Source organism: Macrotis lagotis, chromosome 5 (assembly GCF_037893015.1).
Source record: "Macrotis lagotis isolate mMagLag1 chromosome 5, bilby.v1.9.chrom.fasta, whole genome shotgun sequence".
NCBI classification, from domain to species: Eukaryota; Metazoa; Chordata; class Mammalia; order Peramelemorphia; family Peramelidae; genus Macrotis; species Macrotis lagotis.
In genome coordinates this window covers 30,348,220-30,358,911 of record NC_133662.1, presented here as the reverse complement: position 1 = coordinate 30,358,911, position 10,692 = coordinate 30,348,220, and positions in this window count along the sequence as shown.

The window sequence follows — 10,692 nt, the reverse complement described above, 5'->3', positions numbered from 1 at the left end:
AGCAAAAACAAATTCCCATTATTAGTCATGTCTCTGAATGTGTCTCCATCTACATATTAGTTCATCATCTCTCTATCAGGAACTGCTTAGCATGGTTCATTACTGGCCTTTTGGAATTATGATCATTCATTATGTTGATCAGTTTTTAAAATCTTTTAAAATTATTTTTGCAATGTTGCTGTCATAGTATAAATTGTTCCCTTGATTATGCTAATTTCACTCTATATATAAGACCTTTCTTCTTTCTTTGGTCTCAGTGCAATATAGATCTAGTAGTGACATTGCTGAGACAAATCACTTTGGGGGAATACTTTAAAATTGCTTTCAATAATAGCTCTTACTAATTCACAGGCTCCACCAACAATGAATTAATGTTCCTGTTTTCTTGCAGCTCCTTAAACATTTGTTGTTTCTCTCCTTTTTGGGTGGGTAGTCAAATTTTCCAATATGATGAATGTAAGGTAGAATTTCAGAGTTGTTTTAAGTTGCATTTCTCTTTATGAATGATATGGAGCAGTTTTTTAACTTTTCATAGATAGCTTAAATTTCTCCCTTTAGAACTACCTGTTCATATTCTTTCACCATCTATCTATTGGAAAAGGCTTTTATTCTTATAATTTTGAATCAGTTACTTATATATTTTGGAAGAAGATATTTATCAGACAAGTTTGTAGCAAATTTTTTCCTCTAGTTAACTATTTTTCTTTTAATATTAGTTGCATTGTATATTTTTACCTCCTGAAACTTAAGAGTCTTAAAGAATTCCCTGGAGCCTTAAGAATCCAACTAACTTCCCAAGAATCACATAGCCAGTTTGTATGATAAACAACTCTTGATCCTGCATTTTCCTGACTTTCTATTATAATTTTCTATCTTCAATAGGGTATTTTCTCTTACAGGAAATTATCATTATCATCAAAAATAATAATAATGAGAATATTTCCTGAAAATAATACAGAGCTCATATTTTCAATATGAGCTGGTAGTATGAAAGAGTGAATAGTATGTTGTTACTTTCAGGGTACAGGACTATCGGAAAGATTTTGCATGGTAAGCAGTTTTCAGGAACCTTGGATGTAGACAATGAGTTTGAGTTTCATATTCAGATTAGTTCTTCAACCATTTTTTTAAGTACTTGCAATAAACTAAACATTGATCTAGGCTCTAGGATATGAAGACAAAAACAGAATAACCCTTAATGCAACATATTCACATATAAATAAATGCAATATACCAATGTGACCAAGGCCACTGATATAGGATTCTGCCCTTTTTTGGTGGTCACTGTTTATTTGCTTGTGTGAGGGGTAGAATTGGGGAGAATTAGAAAATAAAGAGATCTGGTAATTTGCTAATTTTAAATTTTGAAAGGGACTTACAATTTCTCTTCAGGACTCTGAAGGAAGAGAAAGACCTAGGAAAAAGCATGTGTAGAGGAGAAATATATATTGAAGGAGAAATATTAGAGAAATAGTCATCTGGCATTTACTGTAATATTAAGGAAAAATTATTTGTTCTTATCTGACATTTCCTGTGGGCCTCTGACTTCCTCTCCATTGTTTGGCCACTTTTAAAATATAAATGCATTGAGATCATAGGAGCATTTTAGTATGAGTTGGTGGTAAGGAAGAGTAGTCATTCCTTTACCCTTCTCACTGGCTCCTTACCCTGACTCCTCCCAGCATCAGGTGGTGGGTTGAGTTCCTTAAAAACTCTCCCTGTCTCTGCCATGGGCTAATCTCTGCTTAACTTTGGTTGCTACTTTGTGGTTATTCTTATCTTTTCTTTTTCACCCCTCTCCCTTTCTCTATTTATTAACTATCTGACCTCAGCCCAACTGCCAAGCATGACCTTTCAACTGTCATTTTTTTAACTTTACTATCCTATTAAAACTCTCTTTACCTTGCTTTCTCCTTAAAGAACTCTGTGAATTAACTTGTATACTTTTGTTGTAATCTGTGAATTAAAATTTATGACCTTTTCTTATACACCTGGGCCAGGGTGCATTAGGATTTCTTTACTTCTAAGTGAACCCCAGTAGTCCTTGCAAGTCCCCTCCCCAGGGCTGCCTATTTCTTAGACAGCTTTCATCAGAGGGTCTGGAACTCTCTCATGACCCCACCTCTAGCTTGTCAAATTAGATACTTTAAAGAATTTCACCTATAATGAGATCTGAGATCTTTCTCTTTCTCTTTCAGTTCTTTCCTCCCTTTATCCCTTCTTCTCTTCCCCATCTCCTGTCATCTCACTCCCATTGCCTGATATATAATCTAATATAATACTTTTTTCTGATGTCTGTTTGCAAACTGTTTGGATAAGTGGGTTTGTTTGCAATTAGCTTTGTGTGTTCATTGTTGATCTGTATTTGATGGGAATGAAGTCAAGTCTTAGTTATATAGTCTGGGACTCTCCTTTGCTGTAAAGAGATAGCAATCAGGAGTTTTCTTTGAACCTAAATGTTGCTTTCCTTATACTAAAAATATTTAAAGGAGAAGATAGAAATGTTTACCCTAGTGTACCTTGTTTTGGAGGAGAGCAGAATGGCTAACCCCTGGCACTATCCATCTGTTTTCTCTCCTAGCAAGAAGCAAAGTCTTGCTTAAAGGATAGGAAGAAATGCTAGAACTATTTATTTTTGCCTCCCTGTAAGTCAAATCTGTACAGATTAATATGGGCACATATAAATTATATGAACTTAAACAAAATAATACTCACATACCACACTATACTACACATACAAAGAAAATGCAAAGTAATTTTTCATGGGGCCACTATCAGTTGGAGAAGGGAATTAGGAAAGGTCTTAGAAAGGAAATGTCATTTGAGTTGAACTTGAAAGAGTACTAAGTATTTTAAGATGCAGAAGTGAGGAAGAAGAACATTCCAGGCAGTGGGTGCAGGATGGGACAGATGTCTTATAGGAAACTAGCCTTTTATAAATTTTATGAGTAACCCATATGCTTCAGCTCTTTCCTTTGCTGACTTCCTTCTTAGAGAGATGCAGCTGAGCCTATGGATATTCTTTACTTCGTAGGGATCAAGTCTGGGAGAGGAGCCAGACTCAGCTATTTTTCATTTTGCAAAAGAGCCAAGATTAGACCACAATAGAAATATCTTCAGAGCCCAAACTCAAGTAGATAGCTTTTTTAAAATATTTTGAAGGTGGGAGAACAGTTAATATTAGACTTTTAACATAATCGGGCCATGGACCTGACTCTTTGGCACTCTTGGGATTTTACTAGGAGCTCTGGACTCAAAGGAAGGTTTGTATGTATTAGCCCAAGCACACTCATGTGTATATGTATATGTATATTTATGTAAATAGTCTGTGAGGAAAACAGGTTTTAATAATCAAGTGGAAGTAACCAGTCACAAGTACAAAACCCATTTCCAAAGATTCAAATACTGTATTGTAGTGTACAGATAGATATTTTTATTCCTTATGATCTACCCTGATCAGACTTCAGTTGCATCATCCTTTCCAGTTCTGGATATCATCTTTTTGGGAAGTATATTAAGAAGGTGAAGTAGGGCCAGTAGGACGCAATCAGAATGGTGAGCAGAATTGAAACCATGTCTTAAAATAATTGATGAAAGGAACATATGTGCAATGTGAAGGTCAAAAGATGTGGTAGAAATATGGAATAAGGATATTTGAAAGCTTGTCTTATTTCCTTGATACCAGAATGGAAATAGTTTGAAGTTACTGAAAGGCAAATATTAAGTGAATATGAAGGAAAAAATAAGCACTTAATAATGAAAGTCACCACAAAATTAACTTGGTTGCCTCAAATAGCTTATTTTTGGAGATTTTCAAATAGAAGTTGGGTGATTACTTGCAAAGGATATTAGTAAGAGAATTCCTTCTTGGGTAAGAGTAGGATAAGCCACTTCCAATGTCCTTTCTTATTCTGGGTCTGTAATTTTTAGTTCTCGCTCCTTTTTAAGATTTAACTGAACCAAGCATGTGTTTGGACCTGAACTCCTTGTTTTTCTTTTAAAGCCCTTTGCAACTTGCCATGATTTAATCTTTCTAGGTTAAGAGGACATAGCTTTGATGTCTGTATTTTACAGACCAGCCAAACTGCTCTTTTCTCATTTCTTAACAGATGACACTCTAATACTTGTGCCCATGACATTTTACTGGCTTTCTATCATGCCTGAGATATATTCTCTCATCTCTTTCTCATAGAATTCTTCTCTTCCATCAAGATACAGTTCATGCACCTCCTTTGATAAGAAGGTTTTCCTGATCCCTTTAACTGTAAGCCCATTCCTCTCAAACTACCTTTTAGTAAGCTTCTTTCTATTTCTATTCTCTTTACATTTATTCTGTGAGAAAATATGTGTGTAAATAGCATATGCAATAAAAAGAGATACATATGTATGCATGATAAAAACACACAAACATATATATATAAAATTTATATATGAGATGTTCATACCTAATCTGTCTACCTTATAGAGTTTTTGCAAAGCTCTGATGATAAGAAGTATTTTGAACAATGTATCATGAAATGTAAAATATTGTTGTTGCTATAAATTAAGTTTATTTTAATTAACATTTATATATACATACATTCACATGTATAAACTTTCTCTCTCTCTCTCTCTCTCTCTCTCACACACACACACACACACACACACACACACACACATTAAATACAAATACAATTTGTATCCCTATTGCTGTCAAGAGGAGATTATACCCTAGGAGTTTAAGGATGCCTCTATTGTCCATCTCTATAAAGACAAAGGAAATAGATCATCATGTGACAATCACAGTGGTGTTCCTCTTTTAGTTATTGCTGGCAAGATTCTTGACAGAATCTCCTCCTTAATAGGCTGATGCTTCAGAAAAGAGATAGTCATCTCTCTGAGAGCCAGTGTGAAAAGGGCCAAGAAACAGTCAATATGATTTTTGCTGCCCAAAAATTCAAGAGAAATTCTGGGAGAAGAATAGAGGTCTGCATATAGCATTTGTAGATCTAACCAAGATCTTTGATATCGTCAGTATTGAGGACTTAAGGAAAATTATGTCAAAATTTGAGTACCCAGAGAAGTTAATTACTACAATAAATCAATTTTATGATGGCATAATGCTTTCATGCTTTCCCAGTCACCAATGGAGTAAAATAAGGCTCTGTGCTAGCTCCCATTCTTTTTATATGTTGTTCTCAGCCATAATGTCAAATATCAATGAAAGAAAACATGGCATCAAGATCAACTACTGAACCCTGATGGTAAATTCTTTAACTTGAAAAAAACTACAATCCAAGACCAAAGTGGAGGGAATGCTGATACATGATCTTCTGTTTTCATTTCATTGTGCCCTCAATGCAGCCTCTGAAGCTGAAATGAAACAAAGTACGGATCATTTCTCTGCTGCTTGTGCTAACTTTGGCCTAACAATTAATACCAAGGGCCCCATCAGTCAGTACCACACCATCAATATGTGGAACCATCAATTACAGCAAAAGAAGTTTTGAATATTGTGCATGAATTCACTTACCTTGCAAGTATACTTTCCAGGCAGGCACACATTTAAAATGAGGTTAATACAAGCACTATCAGAGCTAACTCAATATTTGGGAGGCTCTGAAGGAAAATGTGGGAAATAAGAGGTATTAGATGAACCTACTAAGCTGAAGATCTATAGAACCTTTATGCTGATCTCATTGCTGTATGTCCTTAAACCTGGACAATATACAAGCATCATGCCAGGAAACTGAATCATTTCTATCTGAATTGTCTTATAATTCAGATTCTGAATTTTGAAGATCAACTGGCAGGAGAAGATACCAGACACTGAGGTCCTTTCCTGAGCTAAACTGCCAAGCATCCAAACAGAGAGTGAAGCTCTGATGGGCTGGCCATGTTGTTCAAACACCAAATGTAAGCTTGCCCAGAAGACTCTTTTATGGAGAACTTATACAGGGGAAGTGCTCAAAAGGGGGTCAGAAAAAAACCAGATACTCTCAAAGTCTCTCTTAAGAATTTTTGGAATTGATTATACAACATGGAAAACACAGACACAGGAACACCCAACAGGATTGTTTTCATCGGAGAAGATGCTGGCTGGGTTCTTTGAGCAAAGTAGAATTGAAATAGTTCATAGGAAATGTGAGATGGGCAAGTTTAGAGAATCCATCCCAGGTGTTCACATGAACTATTTGTACCCAATCTGTGAAGACCATTCCAAGTTCATATTGGTTTGTTCATCCACCATCAGAAACACTGCAACATAGTGATGTCATTTTTTTTTCTCTTCAAGAGGATCAATAAACCAACAGGTGCTGTATACATACTTGTTGATTCATTAAGTCCAATTGTTATTGACTATTTTCTTAATTATTTAATTGCTAGATATCAGCATCTAACTGAATGAACTAATAAGCACAATTTAATTGAATATAGAAAAAGTCTTACTTTCAAGAGTAAGAAAATAAAGAATATTAGATGTAATACTTTCTAATCCTATTTAGATTTTGATCCCTTATTATGTCTGACATTTTCTTTTATACTCTGTAATATATGAAACATTTGTAAGTGATGAGTAGAGGTGGAGTAGGAAAAGTTGTGGTTACCTTGGTTAGACCAACTTGCTCATATAGTGAAAAAAAAATAAAAATTAGAAGAATAATCCAAATAGACCTGAATCTTATTTCTACCAGTTAGTCCGTGTGTGACCTTTAAGAAGTCATCTAACATTTTTGAATACCAGTTTCCCTATTTAAAAAAACAGAGATAGAGAGGCAGTCATGATCTAGGGACAGAGAACTAACCCTTAGATTTAGGAAAATGTACCTCTGACCCATAATGACTTTGAGATTCTTGCCAATTTTCTTAACCTCTCAGTGCTCTCAGGGAAGTCTTTAAGACTTTTGGTTTACAGGAGAGAGAATGATCTAGTCAGTAGTATGCTAATGAAACTATCAACAGTTATTTTATAGAAAAAGTAAAAAAATAATAACAACTCATCAGGAAGATCGAATGATCAACAATGTCAAAGGAATAAATGAAAAAAATATGAAGGAAGGTAACCTAACAGATCTCAAACTGTATTATAAAGTGGTAATCATCAAAATAATCTGGAACTGGTTAAGAAATGTAGTGGTGGATTAGTAGAATATATTAGGCACATAATACATTGTAGTAAATGATCATAATAATTTATTGTTTGATAATACCCAAAGATCCAAGCTTTTGGGACAAAAAACCCATCATTTGACAAAAATCTGCTATGAAAATTAGAAAAGGGTATGTTGTCAGATACTAGCTATAGACCTACATCTCAGTGTGTATAACAAAATAATTTCAAAATGGGCACATGCTTTAGACATAAAAGGTATTACCATAAGCAAATTAAGGGAGTATGGAATAGTTTAACTGTCAGATCTATGGATAAGGGAAGAAATTAAAACCAAATAAAAAATAGCATTACAAAATGTTAAATGGAAAATTTTTATTATATTAAATTTTAAAGATTTTGCATTATCAAAACCAATGTAACCAAAATTAGAAAGAAGAATATTGGAGGGAATTTTTATAGTATCTTTTATAAAGACATTGTTTCTTAAATGTTTTTATTATCCTCAAAACTATAAGCATTTTGTAAATGAACTTTGTCATGAGCATTATCATCAGTCCTGTGTGATTAAGCTCTTGTGAATAGGGATTGTATCATTTTTCATCTTTGAATTCTAGCTAGCTTGGTACATGACTTTTACAGAACTGTTTCATCTTCTGCCTTGATTTGAAAGAAAACAGGAATTCTGAAGATGGTCTGGATGCTAAGGGAGTCCTTGGCCTTATGAATATGGTTTTCTCCCATATCAGCGAGGTGCTGTGGCTCTCCAACAACATCAGGAATATCATCAGTATGGTGATTTTTGGTTATGACTTTGCAACAACAGGGTATAACTAACCTGTCTTTTGATGATCTAATTGCCAGTCAGGTGATTGAATTGTTCTATTCAATTCTGCAACCAACCTGGAACTCAAAGACTTTGGTTTCCTAGAAACTTCCTGGCCAAAAAATAAAATCTAACATTGCCATTTTCAAACTCTTTAATGAATGTTTATTGAATTTGTGATTGTGCTGCCATATGCCTGTGATGCCTGCTTTTGAAGGTGGCTGAAACTGGTGGTTCACTTGAATTTGGGAGTTCTGAGGTACAGTAGGACTAAAACCTATCTAGTAATTGTTCTGTTGGCTATGAATATGGTATGCTTCCTGGGAACATAGAACTTTTAGACTGTCTAAGGAGGGACAGACATGCCCAGGTTAGAAACAATAACAGGATAATGATATACTGTTAATCAGCATTGGGATCAGGATTTTGATAAATCATTGCATTTTTTTAGATTTTTTTGCAAGGCAAATGGGATTAAGTGGCTTGCCCAAGGCCACACAGATAGGTAATTATTAAGTGTCTGAGACCAGATTTGAACCCAGGTACTCCTGACTCCAAGACCGGTGCTTTATCCACTATGCCACCTAGCCACCCCTAATCATTGCATTTCTAACCTGGGTAAGATTAAATTAATAAAAATACATGTTTAAAATTTCTCTTTTTCTCTGTCTAGATAGATTAGAGAAAGAGATATAGATGGATGGGGAGAGAGAGAGAGAGAGAGAGAGAGAGAGAGAGAGAGAGAGAGAGAGAGAGAGAGAGAGAGAGATAATTTCTAGAGGATCATTTATTTTAAGGTTGTTCCATAGCCATGGGCTATTCCCTTAAGGCCAGCTATTCACATTGTTGATTTGTATCCTTGGCCTATAAGGAATGTTGAAGGAATAAGGGCAGATGGACTTGTGTAAAATTATTCTTGCTAAAAACTCCCAATGTCAAGTAATGGAAAGAGAATTATTCTTGAAGCCACATGTTGGGTCAATAGCTTTGCAACTGATTCTAATTGTGTTTTATAGACACATGTATATGTATATATATATTGTAAAGTCATGGGGATGAGAAGGGAAACCTGGAGATTTATGACAACCTGTTATTCCCTCCACAGGGAGAAAAATCAAATCAGCTACTCATCATATTTCAGTTCTTTCTCCTTAGATAGGTCAAGTCTTCCATCTGGGCTATTTAACCGTCTGTGTTTACTGAAGAATTTAATTAGATGGTAAAGAGAAGCAGTTCTGAGAAAAAAAAAACAAATGAACTTTCTACTAAAAGTTTAAACTTGGTGCTACTGCTAGACTTTTTTTCATCAAAACTTTTATAAAGAGATATTTACTTTGAAGATACACAAGAATAAAACTGCAAACATTTTCCCCAACTCTGGTGATATTATCCTATACCATTTTGTTCTCTGGGGAGAGAAGACACAAACTAAATGCAATTTGTACATAGTATATTCCCCTATCATAATTATTTCTATATATGGCATAACCATTGAATGGTCCTTGTCTTAGCTACCTCTGAAATGGATCAAACAGGTCACATGGTATTTTCTTCTTTACCGTATGACTTATGGCAAGTCCCAGAATAGATTCCAGCTCCTGGACTTCTGTTAGCTCTCTTTTTTTATCTTCTGAGGCTAACAAAGTCATAGCTACCACCAAATTCCTTTACCTTAAAGTAGCAGGCAAAGACACACAGTGACAAAAGCAACAGAAGGGCATTATGTTCAGTGACTCCATTGGGAGATAAAGGCCAAAGGTTTCTGAGAGAAACCAGAAAAGTCTTCTTAAATTTTGAAAATTAGAATGTTACCACATAATAAACAACATAAAACACAGACATCCAACTGTTTATAAAAGTTTTGCAATGGCCCTTCCATCTAACCCCCATGTATTTTTATTTAATTAAATATTTTACAATTAAATGTGAAAATTCTTTAATATGAGTTTTTTTTTTTAAATTCTGAGTTCCAGAATCTTTCTCTTCTTCCTTCCATTCTCCTTACCTTGAAAAGACAAGTAATTTGATATTGATTACACATGAGAAGTCATTTGAAACATTTCCAAGTTAGCCAGGCTGCAAAAAAATGAAGATTATAGAAAGTAAAAACAAAATTCACTGAACTGCGTTGAGACTCTAGTTCTTTCTTAAAAAAGGATAGTATTTTTCATTATAGCCATTTAGTATTGGCTTGAATCATTGCACTGATCAGAATAGCTAAGTATGAATGATGTAGTCATGGTGCTGCTTGCTTCACTTTTTCTCAGTTCACATAAATCTTTATATTTTTTGGAAACCATTTTACTTTTTATTTCTTATATCACAACGGTATTCCATTATAATAATATGCCATAACTTGTTCAGTCATTTCACAAAATGGGATTCCTTCAATTTCCAATTCTTTGCAACACACAAAAAAGAGTTGTTAATAATATTTTTGTATAATAGTTCCTTTTTCTCTTTTTTTGTTCTCTTTGGGTTATAAATCTAATAATGGTATTTCTGGGTCCTTTGGCTATAAGTTTCAAATTCAGTCCATGATGGTTAGATCAGGCTACAACTCTATCAATAATGCATTAGTGTCCCAGTTTTTCCATCTTTCCTCCAATATTTCCCATTTTATTTTTCTAATTAATTAGTGTTTTTCTAATTAACAAAGATTTAGAGCATTTTTATATAATTATAGGTAACTTTTATTTCTTCTGAATACAGTCTGTTCATAAAATTAAATGAAAAGTATTTTGTATTCTTACGATTAAATTCCTTCTGTGTTTGA